The 18,025-nt window shown below is 42.8% G+C and overlaps 1 protein-coding gene across 1 annotated transcript in view; it reads right to left on the bottom strand.

The window, feature by feature from the left end:
- The window catches only part of LOC115174743 (nuclear receptor coactivator 1), a 104,070-nt gene that overhangs the window by 76,465 nt on the left and 9,580 nt on the right, over window positions 1-18,025 (bottom strand). Inside the window, exon 2 of the mRNA XM_029733563.1 lies at window positions 9,903-10,080. The gene's annotated coding sequence lies outside the window, so the exon portion shown is untranslated. The remainder of the gene's footprint in view (window positions 1-9,902; window positions 10,081-18,025) is intronic.

Here is an 18,025-nt window from a genome sequence, read left to right as displayed (position 1 = left end):
TGAAGACCCATTAAACGCGGAAAGAGACAGACCCATCTCATGGTGAGGTAGTGAAGACACGTTGGCCGTTAATTCAGCCACTTTTCTAAGCAACCCATCCACCCTGGAACGTCTTGAAAGAAGACTGTATTGATTCATTGAGTCACTTTAAATGGGAATGGCTAATCATATAGCCATGAATGTGTAGATTGTACTCTTTAGTTCAGGGATGGGCAACTTTAATGGGGGGGTGGGGGCCACAAAAGATATGAACACATCATGAGGGGCCTCAGTGGCTCATGGGTCTGCGTACCCACCCCCACACATACAGTCAGAGCCAGCCCTAGCCTTTTGGGGAACCTAAGTGAAAATGTTTTGCACCTTAGGTATTATGCTATTTTAACCCTCAACAGTTGCCCAAGTTGGGACCCTGACTGATTTGAAGTCATCAGCGTAAGGGCATTGTCTTTTTTCTCTTAACCTATAATAAATCCAATGACATGGTGACATTTTGGTGTTAACTAATGTGAATTCAACGTGAAATTAACAACTCAACCAAATGTAAATCCAAACTAGACATTGAACGGACGTGTGTGCCCAGTGGGTTACTTCATGATGAACCAGTTTTCTAACAGGACTGTGTTCGCTATACTAAAAGCGGACCTTCAAGATAAGGTATAAAGGAAACCCAAAGAAAATACAAGACCGCACTTAAACCTTTTTTATGTTACCCACTTTAAACATGTGTTACATAAATCACTGTTAATGTAAGTGTCATATGATGAAACTTGACTTGGTGTTATTCTAAATGAAAAATACAAAAACTTTGCCAAAGGAAATATACAATATCATGAAATCAATGTAAATGTACATTTGTAAAATGATTCAGGCATGCACCGACATACTGTAAATGATTCAGTAGATTTCATTGCGTAGTGCAATACAGTAGATAAGAGCAGGCTGGGTCAGATTTCACGTTTCCATGGCAACAGCTGAGGAGCTGTTAACTACCGAAACCCAGCTAATCTTTAAGCACAGACAGGTGAGGGGGGAGGGAGGGCGACACCTTGCTAAGGGAGAGGGGTTAAGTCAGTGTTTTTTTTTTTTTACCAGTTTTGATGAATGTTCTGTTGAGAAAGAGCTATGCATTTCAAACTATGTATAATCCCTTTCGGGAGGAATTGGTGCCTCAGTCTATGGCATTTCAGACAGTTGTTAGGGGACCTTTTTAATGAAGAATGTGTCTGTTTTTTATGATTCTGTTTTGCTTTTCATGTATTGTTGTGTATAATAAATGTATATTTGAATGTGCATATGAATGTGTAGTTTAATGTGTTTATTGTATTTGGATATTTATTGTGGTGTTATACAAGGCTCATTTGGAAAAGAGACCTTGGTCTCAGCATTAACTCCCTGTCAAAAAGGTTAAATAAAAATAAATAGAAGAAGCTGTATTCTCCAAACGGAAACAAATGTCACAATGCTGGTTTGGTTTCTCAGTGCCACAGTATGTTATGGAGCATATGACTCCTATCAGTATATCATGGGTTGGTGATGCCTTGCTACAGTAATGTGATTACATGTGACAGGCAGAAGCATATAGATAGATATATGCTGCAGAGACCTAGCAGTGCTGTGCGAGGACACAACCCCTCCTTCAACGTGGGCAAGACAAAGGAGCTTATCGTGGACTACAGGAAATAGAGGACCGTACATGCCCCCATTCACATCGACGGGGCTGTAGTTCAGCGGGTCGAGAGCTTCAAGTTCCTCGGTGTCCACATCGCTAGGGACCTATCATGGTCCAAACACACCAACACAGTCGGGAAGAGGGCAAGACAACGCATCTTCCCCCTCAGGAGGCTGAAAACATTTGTCATGGGCATTTAGATCCTCAAAGTTCTACAGAGGCACCATCGAGAGCATCTTGACTGGCTGCATCACCGCTTGGTATGGCAACTGCTCGGCATCCAGCCGCAAGGTGCTACAGAGGGTAGTGCGTAGGGCCCAGTTAGGGCTGTGGCAGGCATGACATTTTGTCAGCCGGTTATTGTCATGCCAAAGACTGCCGGTCTCACAGCAATTGACCGTTAATTAACATAAACACGTTTAGCATCTCCAGGCCTCGACACATACAAGTCGCTGATGTGAACCTTTGGAACATCTACATTTAAAAATGGCTAATAAATAATTTAATATACACCATCACAATAAACCCATTCTTTATTTTAGGCAGGTCTAAAGAAACATTATGTAATGAAGAAAATGCATTACTGTAGAACAGTATAAGAGTTGGCCTACTGTAGGTTTATGTTATCTGGCTATGCTCCATGCTATAAGCTCTAGACTTGTTCATTTAGCTGACAAGATATGCTTATATGTCCCGTGTCATTATTTTATATGATTTTATAGTAAGAAAAATATAACTATATAAAAAAATATATACATAACTTACCTGAATGAAATAAAAATGATATTTTTCCCCATTACAGAACGAGTGCACATATGAAGTGGCTATGTTGAGCGTAAAAGTGACCATTTGAAACAAGTCCAATTTGCTAGATTTAGAGTTATTTGGCAACTTTAGTTGTGAATGATACAAACCTTAGAATGTCTGAGAAATCAAAACATATATGGGCTGCATGGTGTGACTATAGGCTATTGAGGATTCCTTGCCTCAGGCAGCACAGCTGTTCTCTCATCAAGTGACTATTCTCAATTTAATCTCGTCTTTACTAATATGTAAAAATTTGTTAAGATTTAGAATGGCCCATTATCAAATGGGCAGGAACAGGGGCAGGAGAAAAAAAATACATGTCATCTGTATGCACTCGAATAGCGAACACGCGCTTTCGGTTTTATACTGGAACATGTGCTTGATATGAGCAGCTGAGCACTTACTCCCCTCCACACATCAACCACTGTATGAGGAGCATGCTCTCGCTCCCTGACAGGTGATATTCCGCACAAACTCTGTATGCCATTGGCCCTCCAACCTTGTTCCTGCAGCTACCCAGTGCTTCATTTAGAAAAACAAGTGAAATCTGTTGGGGAACATTGATAGTAACATGTTTTCGCAACAAAACATATTTCACTAAACGGTTGACAGCCCATCTGTGTGCTCGTTAAAGAACTGAAGGAGAGAGAGGAGATGGAAACGCATGGTGGTGAGATATTCTATATAGCTGATGCGTAACCAAATTAATTATGAAAATATTTTAAAAATCCCTATTCAAAATCAAATAAAAATTCACAAATTGTAGGCTATCAATAAACCAACAGCATCGCCTAGGGCTATACATCCTCTCCCAGAATCATGGATAGATATTTTGGAGTGTCGCATAAGGTAACCAAGTCCATTATGCATAATACAGTCCACACTCAAAGACGATTACTCTAACTTGTTTCATTTTGGCGTATAGGCTAAGACCAATTATGTACCAAAGACATCTTAAATTAGTTTTAGTTTGATGTTTTTCTGCCAAGCGTAATATGCGGCAGGCTATGTATTGTATAATGGCACAATCACAATTTTAATTGAGAGTTGTTTTTCTGGGCTTGGGCTCATAAGCCTATGCATAAACTCAAATATGTGTATGGGTGCTTTGAAACAACATCCACAACAACCATGATTTACACTGTTTCTGTTTCAACCTGTTGCTGAACTTCTTTCTTCAAATTGATCAATCACAGTGAGGTGAGTTTTAAAAGCGTGATTTACGATTTATGATTTCATTTGCATTGCTGTCAGGGTGGTTGAGGGACAATGGAACCTTGAGTACCAGGCCATTAGGACCTGATGGAGGGACAATAGAACCCTGAGTACCAGGCCATTAGGACCTGATGGAGGGACAATAGAGCCCTGAGTACCAGGCCATTAGGACCTGATGGAGGGACAATAGAACCCTGAGTACCAGGCCATTAGGACCTGATGGAGGGACAATAGAGCCCTGAGTACCAGACCATTAGGACCTGATGGAGTGACAATATAACCCTGAGTACCAAGCCATTAGGACCTAATGGTCGTTAGCAAGTTGGCTACTACCAACGCATGTCCAGAGTGCATAAGAGGAGATTACCGTGACTCAAGTCACATGGAAATTTACTGTGGTCATGACTCATGACTGTCGATGTGGCGGTAATACGGTCACTGCAACAGCCCTAGGTACATCACTGGGGTCAAACTCCCTGCCTTCCAGAACCTCTATACGAGTCGGTGTCAGAGGAAGGCCCTAAAAACTGTCAAAAGACTCCAGCCACCCAAGTCATAGACTGTTCTCTTTGCTACCGCACAGCAAACGGTACCGGAGTGCTAAGTCTGGGACCAAAAAGCTCCTGAACAGCTTCTACCCCCAAGCCATAAATAGTTGCTAAATAGTTCCCCAAATAGCTACCGGAACTGTCTGCATTGACCCTTTTAGCACAAACTCTTTTTGACTATGCACACACACTGGATTCTACCCACACTCTCACACATATTGACACTCCAACACACACACGCTGCTACTGTCTATTATCTATCCTGTTGCCTAGACACTTTATCCCTACCTACAGTGGGGAGAACAAGTATTTGATACACTGCCAATTTTGCAGGTTTTCCTACTTAAAGTATGTAGAGGTATGTCATTTTTATCATAGGTACACTTCAACTGTGAGAGACGGAATCTAAAACAAAAATCCAGAAAATCACATTGTATGATTTTTAAGTAAATCATTTGCATTTTATTGCATGACATAAGTATTTGATACATCAGAAAAGCAGAACTTAATAATTGGTACAGAAACCTTTGTTTGCAATTACAGAGATCATACGTTTCCTGTAGTTCTTGACCAGGTTTGCACACACTGCAGCAGGGATTTTGGCCCACTCCTCCATACAGACCTTCTCCAGATCCTTCAGGTTTCGGGGCTGTCGCTGGGCAATACGGACTTTCAGCTCCCTCCAAAGATTTTCCATTGGGTTCAGGTCTGGAGACTGGCTAGGTCACTCCAGGACCTTGAGATGCTTCTTACAGAGTCACTCCTTACTTGCCCTGGCTGTGTGTTTCGGGTTGTTGTCATGCTGGAAGACCCAGCCACGACCCATCTTCAATGCTCTAACTGAGGGAAGGAGGTTGTTGGCCAAGATCTCGCGATACATGGCCCCATCCATCCTCCCCTCAATACGGTGCAGTCGTCCTGTCCCCTTTGCAGAAAAGCATCCCCAAAGAATGATGTTTCCACCTCCATGCTTCACGGTTGGGATGGTGTTCTTGGGGTTGTACTCATCCTTCTTTTTCCTCCAAACACGGCGAGTGGAGTTCAGACCAAATAGCTCTATTTTTGTCTCATCAGACCACATGACCTTCTTCCATTCCTCCTCTGGATCATCCAGATGGTCATTGGCAAACTTCAGATGGGCCTGGACACGCGCTGGCTTGAGCAGGGGGACCTTGCGTGCGCTGCAGGATTTTAATCCATGACGGCGTAGTGTGTTACTAATGGTTTTCTTTGAGACTGTGGTCCCAGCTCTCTTCAGGTCATTGACCAGGTCCTGCCGTGTAGTTCTGGGCTGATCCCTCACCTTCCTCATGATCATTGATGCCCCACGAGGTGAGATCTTGCATGGAGCCCCAGACCGAGGGTGATTGACCGTCATCTTGAACTTCTTCCATTTTCTAATAATTGCGCCAACAGTTGTTGCCTTCTCACCAAGCTGCTTGCCTATTGTCCTGTAGCCCATCCCAGCCTTGTGCAGGTCTACAATTTTATCCCTGATGTTCTTACACAGCTCTCTGGTCTTGGCCATTGTGGAGAGGTTAGTGTTTGATTGAGTGTGTGGATAGGTGTCTTTTATACAGGTAACGAGTTCAAACAGGTGCAGTTAATACAGGTAATGAGTGGAGAACAGGAGGGCTTCTTAAAGAAAAACTAACAGGTCTGTGAGAGCCAGAATTCTTACTGGTTGGTAGGTGATCAAATACTTATGCCATGCAATAAAATGCAAATTAATTACTTAAAAATCACACAATGTGATTTTCTGGATTTTTGTTTTAGATTCCGTCTCTCACAGTTGAAGTGTACTTATGATAAAAATTACAGACCTCTACATGTTTTGTAAGTAGGAAAACCTGCAAAATTGGCAGTGTATCAAATACTCCCCACTGTATATGTACATATTACATATCTACCAGTATATGTACATATCTACCTCAATTTACTCGTACCCCTGCACCTGGTACCTCGTGTGTATATAGCTAAGCTATCATTGCTCATTGTGTATTTACTCCTTCTGTTTCTACACTGAACAAAAATATAAAACGCAACAGTTCATATAAGAAAATCAGTCCATTTAAATAAATTCATTATGGATTTAACATGACTGGGAATACAGATATTCCTCTGTTGGTCACAGATAACTTTTTAAAAAGGTAGGGGCGTGGATCAGAAAACCAGTCAGTATCTGGCGTGACCATCTGCCTCATGCAGCGTGACACATCTCCGTCGCAAAGAGTTGATCAGCCTGTGGAATGTTGTCCCACTCCTCTTCAATGGCTGTGCGAAGCTGCTGGATATTGCCGGAAACTGGAACACGCTGTTGTACACGTCGATCCAGAGCATCCCAAACAAGCTCAATGGGTGACATGTCTGGTGAGTATGCAGGCCATGGAAAAACTAGGAACATTTTCAGCATCCAGGAATTGTGTACAGATCCTTGCGACATGGGGCTGTGCATTATAGAGGTCAACCGATTAATTGGTATGGACAATTAATTAGGGCCGATTTCAAGTTTTCATAACAATCGGTAATCGGCATTTTTGGACGCCGATTATGGCCGATTATATTGCGCTCCACGAAGAGACTGCGTGGCAAGCTGACTACCTGTTACGCAAGTGCAGCAAGGAGCAAAGGTAAGTTGCTAGCTAGCATTAAACTTATCATATAAAAAACAATCAATCAATCTTAACATAATCACAAGTTAACTACACATGGTTGATGATATTGTTAGCTTAACTAGCTTGTCCTGCATTGCAAATAATCAATGTGGTGCCTGTTAATTTATCATCGAATCACAGCCTACTTCGCCAAACGGGTGATGATTTAACAAGCGCATTCGCAAAAAAAAGCACTGTCGTTGCACCAACAATGTACCTAACCATAAACATCAATGCCTTCATTAAAATAAATACACAAGTATAATTTTTTTAAACCTGCATATTTTGTTTAAAAAAAAATCATGTTAGCAGGCAATATTAACTAGGGAAATTGTGTCACTTCTCTTGTGTTCTGTGCAAGCAGTCAGGGTATATGCAGCAGTTTGGGCCGCCTGTGTGTGAAGACCATTTCTTCCTAACAAAGACCGTCATTAATTTGCCAGAATTGTACATAACTATGACATAACATTGAAGGTTGTGCAATGTAACAGCAATATTTAGACTTATGGATGCCACCCGTTCGATAAAATACGGAACGGTTCCTTATTTCACTGAAAGAATAAACATTTTGTTTTCGAAATGACAGTTTCCGGATTTGACCATATTAACGACCTAAGGCTCGTATTTCTGTGTGTTTATTATATTATAATTAAGTCTATGATTTGATAGAGCAGTCTGATTGAGAGGTGGTAGACAGCAGCAGGCTCGAAAGCATTCATTCAAACAGCACTTTCCTGTGTTTGCCAGTAGCTCTTCGCAAAGCTTGAAGCACAGCGCTGTTTATGACTTCCAGCCTATCAATTCTCGAGAATAGGCTGGCAATTCTATAGTGCCTATAAGAACATCCAATAGTCAAAGGTATATGAAATACAAATGGTATAGAGAGAAATAGTCCTATAATAACTTCAACCTAAAACTTCTTACCTGGGAATATTGAAGACTAATGTTAAAAGGAACCACCAGCTTTCATGTTCTGAGCAAGGAACTTAAACGTTATCTTTTTTACATGGCACATATTGCACTTTTACTTTCTTCTCTAACACACATTATTTAAACCAAATTGAACATGTTTCATTATTTATTTGAGATTACATTTATTTTTATTTATGTATTATATTACGTTCAAATAAGTGTTAATTCAGTATTGTTGTTATTGTCATTATTACACACACACACACACACACACACATATATAAATAAAATCGGCTTTTTTTGGTCCTCCAATAATCGGTATCGTCGTTGAAAAATCATAAAATCGGTCGACCTCTAGTGCATTATCATGCTGAAACATGACGTGATGGATGAATGGAACGACAATGGGCCTCAGGATCTCGTCACGGTATCTCTGCGCATTCAAATTGCCATCGATAAAATGCAATTGTGTTCGTTGTAGGTACCTTATGCCTGCCCGTACCATAACCCCACCACCACGGGGCACTCTGTTCATAATGGTGCAAACGATCCCGTAGCTGAAGAAGCCAGATGTGGAGGTCCTGGGCTGCCGTGGTTACACATGGTCTGCGGTTGTGAGGCCGGTTGGTCGCATTCTCTAAAAATTCATTGGAGGCAGTTTATGGTAGAGAAATTAGCATTCAATTGTCTGGCAACAGCTCTGGTGGACATTCCTGCAGTCAGCATGCCAACTGCACGCTCCCTCAAAACTTGAGACATCTGTGGCATTGGGCTGTGTGACAACTGCACATTTTAGAGTGGCCTTTTATTGTCCCCATCACAAGGTGCACCTGTGTAAAGATGCTGTTCAATCAGCTTCTTGATATGCCACACCTGTCAGGTGGATGGATTATTTTGGCAAAGGAGAAAATCTCACTAACAGGGATGCAAACAAATTTGTGCCCAACATTTTTGAGAAATAAGCTTTTTGTTTATTTCAGTTCATGAAACATGGCACCAACACTTTACATGTTGCATTTGTATTATTGTTCAGTATATTTTTTCTATTATTATTACTGTTTTTATTGTATTCTGCATTGTTGGGAAGGGCCTTAAGTAAGCATTTCACTGTTAGCCTACACCTGTTCTTTATGCAGCATGTGACAATTAAAATGTTATTGATCGACTGATTTGACCGGTCTCGTGTCCCCCTCACTGATCTGAAAGGACTGTCTACCAAGGTGTAAACAATATAATAGTGACTAAGTCAGTGTAAACTCAAGTTTCTGCCATATTATCTATCAACTTTCTGATGATCAGTGACAGAAAAAAACAGATCATAGCGATGGCATTTTGAAGTATTGATATTTACTCTTTCACGGCACTGTAGGGGGGAAGAGTTTGAAGAGGAGAGGGGTAGATGAATAAGGTAATTGAGCAATCGATCCAATTTCCTTCTTATATATTTACGAATGAACCCGGCCTATAGGGCCCTTTTCAGTACACGACACAGTGACGTCACGCATGGATGTGCGCGACTTTTGGATGCAGAAAGCAGGAAGTCACCCATAGTCAGTGAGCACCACGAAGAAACATTCATAGGTTGTTGTAACCGGAGCCATACATTTGAGTTGTCATAAAATACACTTGCAATGTTGTTTTGAACAGTCGCTAAGATTATTTTGGTTGTGATCTTTGCAAAATACCTATTTTGGATGCAGCAGTCGTTAGCTAGAATGCTAACGCTCATTGACATAGGCTAATAGCAAAGCTAGTCAAAGAGCCATTTTACTGGTTGAAGTTTTTTTTAAAGTATAATGCAGTTGATTTGTGATGAAAAACATTATACTAAGCAGGACATTCATATGAGCATTAAAATCCAATTACAATCCAAAAGTAGTGTGAAATGCACTCATTAGCAACCTCATTAGCAACCTGTAAATGGAGGCTTTTTTTTTGAGAACTCCCCTGTGTCCAGCAACCAAATTGTGCGCATCGCAAGTTAAGGGGACAGGCAAGGAACCCCACCTATGAAGCAAGAAACATAGACAGCAACCAGGTGATGCACTTGAGGTAAGTACAGTATATAGAAAAGGGGAAGACGGGGTCCACACATACTTGATCTAGGGCTCCAGAGGGTGACTCATGGGGGGGCTGCTGTGGCGGTGGTCCTCTGCTCTGAGGGGGGTGGTGGTGTGGCGGGCTGGCTGGCAGGATCCAGGAAAGGGGGCTACGGCGCCATGGCCTCCCCGTCATGTAGCACCATCCCACTGGGGGAGGGGCGAGCGAGCTGGACCTGAAAGAGAGAAACTTTAGTGTTTAGTGGAGGCCAATCTGGGACACCAAAATGTACATTTAAGCTATATCAGTTCATTATAAAACAGGGCAAAACAGAAGCTATATCAATTTAAACACCATTAGAATGTTGTTCAGACTTATTACAGCTTGTGTGTCAAAAGATGTTAGGTTCACCTCAATACTATGCAATTAGGCCTACTAAATTACCAAGTAACAACTTAATATAATGTTGTTACAAGAGTAACACAGTGTAACAGTAACTTTATGATAAATATGAGAACTATGGTTTCAAATCGATCTCTAAAGTCAAGCCCTCGCGAGATGGCGCTGTCGAGCAAGATGAAACATAATTGAGTAAGTGCAGAGGATGGGTCCCGCAAGCACACAAGCCAGTAGATAGCGCATAATGTGGTGGAGCAAGCATAGGAAGGGTCCCGCGAACGCAGAGGCAGCAGGGGATAAATACAACTTTTAAACTTGAGTTGAAAGTGTGACTTTGAGCGAGCAGAACATCATTACCGCATGCAAAATATGAATTAGAGAGCAGAGATTTTTGTTTTATTGAGATACTTACTACATGTCAAGACTTTGAAGTTACTGCGCTCACAAATACACAGCATCCCCACACGTATTTCTGCTCACTCGCACGTCTACTCCCGCTCCGGCGCTCGACGTTGCCAGTCTACTAACCACCGGTCCTGACAACGCACATTGCGCACACCTGCTCCCCATCGTTAAGCACACCTGGACTTCATCACCACCCTGATTACTCTCCCTTCATAAAGCCCTCTGTAGCCTCAGTAATCAGGCAGTATTTGTTTTGGTTACGTTCAGTACACTTCTCCTGTTTTGTATTATCTTCATGATTGTTATTAAACGCACCTGTTTCCTGACTCCCTGCATATACGTTACAGAATACTGCCTCTTCAAAAATGGAAGCAGCAGAAGATAAGGACATCTCCCAGACGGTCGACGAACAAGGACACCTAATCCGCAAACACCATGATCAGCTGGCACAACTATGAATGAGAGCTACTGCCATCTGGGAGAGAGGAGAGGAATGGCTGGGTACCTACGAGAGGTTCATGGCTCTGTTCAGGGCGGTCTTCGACCATCCACCGGAGGGCAGACATGGAGGTGAGCGACTACTCCAACTCTGGCAGGGTGACCAGACCGTTGGAGTATACCCTCACCTTCCGGACGGTGGCAGCCTCTAGCGGATGGAATGAGCCGGCGTTCCGCACCCTATTTCGAAGAGGACTGCACGAGGAGGTCCAGACAGAGTTGGCGTGCCGAGACGACAACCTTTCCCTGGCCGCACTCATTGCGGTGGCCATTCGTCTGGACAACCCTCTTCGGGAGCACCGGCGCTCCCCTCGCCCTCTTTTGGCCATCCTGGGGTAGATCCTGAACCCATGAAGATTGGGGTCACACACCTCTCCACCACAGAGCGACGTCGCCGGTGTCCCTATTGCGGCCAGGAGGGATCCGCGACTCCAGAGGTGTTCTGTACGTCCCAACCCGAAGTCCACTGGGGCAGAGGGACGGTCTCCCAGAGTAACATCACCGTTTTCCACCAAACCCTTCCTGATTTCCATTTCACTGGCTGGCTGTCCCTCAGGTGTTGTCTCTACAGTTCTAGTGGACTCTGGTGCGGCGGGGAATTTTATTGACCAGGCCTTCGTCTGTGTACGTGCAATGTACCCTCTCCTCCTTTTCCAGTCCAAGCCCTGGATAAACAACTATTGGGATCCAGCATTCACATGCACCAAGAAATCCTTCCCTTCCTCATCATCACTGCTCCTGTACACAAAGTCATCCTCGGCTTTCCGTGGCTCCAAAGACCCCACCATCTCCTGGTCGAGGATCACTGCCTCGGCATCCGGATGTTGGAGGACCTGCTTTCCCTTACCTTGTGGTTCCATGTCACTTGAGTCCTGTGAGTGTCCTCCAGCCTATCATTCCATCCTCCCATATCACTGGCCCCGTGTTTTGGGACGTAGATGTGGACATCCACCAGGCTCTTGAGAGGGAACCCTTGCCTGCTACCTGCCCTCTTGAGCGCACCTACATCCCCACGGAGGTGAGGGATCGGCTGTTGTATGACCCGCACTATTCAATCCATCTCCGAAAAGTACTGGTAGCCCACCTTTGTCAATTCATGCTCTGCATGTGTCCGAACAAAATCTCAAAATGCATGTGTCCGAACAGTTCACGTCACAGGTATGGAGAACCTTCACGGAGAAGTTGGGGGTCACGGTCAGCCTCACATCCAGGTACCGGCCTCAGTCTAACGGGGAGGTGGAGAGGACCAACCAGGAGCTGGGGAGATTCCGAAGGAGTTATTGCAAGGACAGGCAGGGGGAGTGGGCCCAGTTCCTTCCCTGGGCAGTATACACCCAGAACTCACTTTGTCACTCCTCCACAGGGTTGACTACCTTCCAGTGCATCCTGGGATTTCATCCGGACCTGGCTCCGTGGACTCCGAGCCAGACAGAGGCCCCTGCAGTGGACGAGTTGTTCCGTTGCGCAGAGGAGTTGTGGAACGCTGCCAACGTGAGGCTTCAGCGTGCTGTCTGCCATCAGAAGGATCAGGTGGACCATCACTGCAGTCCATGCTGATGCTCGCGTCTAGCTCTCCACCGGGAACCTCCCGCTCCGTCTGACGGAAGCTGAGCCCCCGGGTTTGTGGGGCCCTTCAAGGTCCTCCGGAGGGTCAACGAGGTGACATATAGATTACAGCTCCCCACTAACTACCGGATCTCACCTTCTTTTCATGTTTCCCTCCTCAGGCTGGTGGTTTCTCTTACCCTGGCTGATGCCGTCCCCCACGACACCCATCTGCCTCCCCTGGACATTGAGGGAAGCCCCGCCTATGCCGTCAGATCCCTCCTGGACTCCCAACGTTGTGGGGGTCAGCTCCAGTACCTGGTGGACTGGGAGGGGTATGGTCCCGAGGAACGGAGTTGGGTTCCGGTGGACGACATTCTAGATCCCTAGATCATCCGAGATTTCCACCTTCGCCGTCCGGTCTGCTCCTCGGCCTCGAGGCCGTCCCCCTGGCTGGCGTCGTCCTGCGGCTGGAGCTGCGCATCGGGGGGCACTGCCACGTCTACTCCCACGACGTCACCGGTCTAACCAACCACTGGTACTGGCAACCATCATTGAGGACACCTGATCCCCATCGTTAAGCACTCCTGGACTTCATCACCACCCTGATTACTCTCCCTTCATATCAGTAAGCCTCATTCATGAGGCAGTATTGGTTTTGGTTACGTTCAGTACGCTTCTCCTCTTTTGTATTATCTTCATGATTGTTATTAAACTCACCTTCTGCACCCGTTTCCTGACTCCCTGCGTATACTTTACACTCACACAACAACAAAAAATCTCCCAACTGTAATCTTTTACTATATTTTTATTACAGGTGAAAGTTCTAGCTAATGAACATAGCCTGTAACATTCTACTGAAACGCAATGCATTCATTAGACAAACTAGCTAATCAACTATGATTTCAATATTGAAATAGGTAGTTATTTGGTCTTCTGTTATTAAAGCAGGCTGTTGAATTGGCAAGGTAGGTTAGCGTGCTTGCTAATGTTTAACCACATTTAAAAAGTTAACAGTATTTTTGGGTCAACCAAGAGCATTGTAGCTAGCTAAGATAACAAGGGGTTAGTAGACAAGGACTTGTAAGACCAGCATGACTGGGAGGGAGTGGCGGATGAGGCAGATGGAGGGAGAGAAGACAGTGAAGGGCTCCACTGAGGAAAAGGCCCTTGATTGAGTTGGGGTGAGGGGGAGCCAAGAGAGATCAAACTAAACAGACAATGTGGGTGAAAACGCATGTTGGTGATGAAATGTAACCAAGACAAATATGATTATTACTGTTCTGAATTGTTCATAGGGGTCTTTCTCTAACATATCATTAACATTATATTCAAAAAGTCGGATTTCGTAATAAGCACAGAGCTCTGTTGACATAGCAGTGCAGTTTTCATAACAAAATGTAAAATCCTCAAAAGTTATCTTCAAAGTTGTTCCCTTGTTGAAAAAAGCTAAATTAACATGACACGAGCTGAAATACATGTGAAAGGCTTTGAAAATAAAAAGCTTGGTATATGCTCAGTGCTTTGTTGACATTTCACAGATACGCTTGTTTTTGTGATAAATCTTCTGAAAATAATTTAATATGAAAGGCATATGCTAAAATATGAAAATTCTGAATCATGTCTCAAAATCGAAATTCATCTTACCTCTACATTAAAATATGTGCCCAATACAACAAGTGTAGACGTTACCGTGAAATGCTTACTTACAAGCCCTTAACCAACAATGCAGTTAAGAAAATAGAAGAAAATATTTAGTAAATAAATTGACGTTTAACAAAAGTAACACAATAACAATAACAAGGCTATATACAGGGGGTACCGGTACCGAGTCAATGTGCGGGTGTACAGGTTAGTCAAGGTAATTGAGGTAATTTGTACATGTACACTACCGTTCAAAAGTTTGGGGTCACTTAGAAATGTCCTTGTTTTTGAAAGAAAAGCAAAACATTTTGTCAATTGAAATGACATCAAATTGATCAGAAATACAGTGTTGACATTGATGTTGTAAACAACTATTGTAGCTTGAAACGGCAGATTTTTTTATGGAATATCGTACAGAGGCCCATTATCAGCAACCATCACTCCTGTGTTCCAAAACACCAGTCTCAACGTCAGCAGTGAGGAGGCGACTCCGGGATGCTGGCCTTCTAGGCAGAGTTGCAAAGAAAAAGCCATATCTCAGACAAACCAATAAAAAGAAAAGATTAAGATGGGCAAAAGAACAAAGACACTGGACAGAGGAACTCTGCCTAGAAGGCCAGCATCCCGGAATCTAGCTACCGAGTGGCTAGGACAGGCAAGCCCCATACCATTATGGAGGACTTAATTCTTCCACCTGCCGCAGATATGGCTGGGACAATGCTGGGGGAAAAGGACAAAAATATATATATATATATACAGACAATGCCTTCATCAAACAACACTGTTTCACGACCCATCAGTGACATGGCAGGAGATGTTTTGAAACAACTACTGCTTTGCATACAAACCAGTGAATTATATGCATTACAGCTGGATTAGTCAACAGACGTGGCGGGCCTGGCACAGCTCCTGGTATATGTCCGTTTTGGTAATGGAGGGTCAATTAAGGAAGACATCCTCTTCTGCAAACCAGCACAACATGAGGATATTTGGTGGTCAAGATGTGTTGGTATCTGTACTTATGGCGCAAAAGCCATGACAGGGGGACATAGTGGTGTGGTAACGCGTGTGCAAGCAGTTGCTCCCAACGCCACTTGGGTGTACTGCAGCATCCACCGAGAGGCTCTTGCTGCCAAGGAATGCCTGACTTGAAAGACGTTTTGGACAATACACTAAAAATGGTTAACTGTTAAAGCAAGGCCCCTGAACTCTCGTGTATTTTCTGCACTATGCAATGATATGGGCAGCGACCATGTAACACTTTTACAACATACAGAAGTGCGCTGGTAATCAAGGGGCAAAGTATTGACACTTTTTTAATTGATAGAAAAGCTTAACGTTTTCTTTACTGACCATAATTTTCACTTGTCTGACTGCTTGCATGATGACGAGTTTCTCACACGACTGGCCTATCTGGTTGATATTTTTTCTCGTTTGAATGATCTGAAACTAGGATTACAGGGACTCTCCAACTATATTCAATGTGCGGGATAGAATTGAGGCTATAATTAAGAAGCTGGAGCTCTTTTCTGTCTGCGTTAACAAGGACAACAAACAGGTCTTTCCATCATTGTATGATTTTTTTGTGTGCAAATGAACTCAAGCTTACGGACTAGAGGTCGACCGATTATGATTTTTCAACGCCAAAACCGATTATTGGAGGACCAAAAAAAAATGCTACCGATTAAATCGGCAGATATATATATATATATATATGACAAGAATGAACACTTTTATTTTAACTTAATATAATACATCAATAAAATCAATATAGTCTCAAATAAATAAATGAAACATGTTCAATTTGGTTTAAATAATGCTAAAACAGTGTTGGAGAAGAAAGTAAAAGTGCAATATGTGCCATGTAAAAAAGCTAACGTTTAAGTTCCTTGCTCAGAACATGAGAACATATGAAAGCTGGTGGTTCCTTTTAACATGAGTCTTCAATATTCCCAGGTAAGAAACTTTAGTATTGCCAGCCTAATCTCGGGAGTTGATAGGCTTGAAGTCATAAACAGCGCAATGCTTGAAGCACTGCGAAGAGCTGATTGACTGAATGCTTACGAGCCTGCTGCTGCCTACCACCGCTCAGTCAGACTGCTCTATCAAATCATAGACTTAATTATAATATAATAACACACAGAAATACGAGCCTTAGGTCATTAATATGGTCAAATCCGGAAACTATCATTTCGAAAACAAAACATTTATTCTTTCAGTGAAACAAGGAGCAGTTCCGTATTTTATCTAACGGGTGGCATCCATAAGTTTAAATATTGCTGTTACATTGCACAACCTTATGTCATAATTACATAAAATTCTGGCAAATTAGTTCGCAATGAGCCAGGCGGCCCAAACTGTTGCATATACCCTGACTGCGTGCAATGAACGCAAGAGAAGTGACACAATTTCCCTAGTTGAATTTCTTTTAACTAAATATGCAGGTTTAAAAAATATATACTTCTGTGTATTGATTTTAAGAAAGGGATTGATGTTTATGGTTGGGTACATTCGTGCAACAATTGTGCTTTCTTTGCAAATGCGCTTTTGTTAAATCATCCCCCGTTTGGCGAAGTTGGCTGTCTTTGTTAGGAAGAAATGGTCTTCACACAGTTCGCAACGAGCCAGGCGGCCCAACCTGCTGCATATACCCTGACTCTGTTGCACAGAACGCAAGAAAAGTGAAATAATTTCTCTAGTTAAAAGAAATTCATGTTAGTAGGCAATATTAACTAAATATGCAGGTTTAAAAATATATACTTGTGCATTGATTTTAAGAAAGGCATTGATATTTTTGCAAAGTAGCTTAGACGGAAAACAGACGGGACACAATTACTCCAAAACTAGGCTCGTTGTTTTTATTTTCCTAATTCAACCAACCAGTCCATTTACGATTTGAGATAAAACTGTCAATTGGAAAGGAATGTAGCTCCCATCAGTTGGACATGTTTTTTTTAGGCATTTATTACTGTAAGCTTAATGGAAGCAGTCGGAATGAAATTGAGCAAATGAGACATGGAGGGGAAAGGGTATATAGGGAGAAGAACGGGGTGATACTTGGCTTGGTTTCTTTTTTGTTGGGTCCCACAAATGCACAAATTGAACACTACAGTCAAAGCAAATTAACGTTGTTTTTAAGACAAAATTTCCCTTGTCCATTTGGGCAGCCACAAAGAGCATTCTACCAAATAGTTTTATAGTATTTGAAAAAAATGGATCTCTGGTTAACTTCTTATAGCTTGGGGGCAGTATTTCGACATCTGGATGAGAAGCGTGCCCAAAGTAAACTGCCTGTTACTCAGGCCCAGAAGCTAGGATATGCATATAATTCGATTTCGATAGAAAACACTCTAAAGTTTCCAAAAGTGTTAAAATAATGTCCGAGTATAACAGAACTGATATGGCAGGCAAAAACCGAAGGAAAATCCATCCAGGTAGTCAGATTTTTTGGATGTGGGTATTTTCAATTGAATGCCTATAGAGTATGTAATGGGTTAGGACCCAGATTGCAGTTCCTATGGCTTCCACTAGATGTCAACAGTCTTTAGACATTGTTTCAGGCTTGTTTTCTGAAAAATGAAGAAGAATGATACCTCTCAGTCAGTGGACTGTAGAATCATGCAGTGCTGGTTTGCGCGCATGACCAAGTGCTCGCCCTTCGTTGTTTTTATATTCTATTGAATACGCTA

Source organism: Salmo trutta, chromosome 35 (genome assembly GCF_901001165.1).
Source record: "Salmo trutta chromosome 35, fSalTru1.1, whole genome shotgun sequence".
Taxonomy (NCBI): Eukaryota; Metazoa; Chordata; class Actinopteri; order Salmoniformes; family Salmonidae; genus Salmo; species Salmo trutta.
This window is presented reverse-complemented; position numbering and strand designations above follow the sequence as displayed.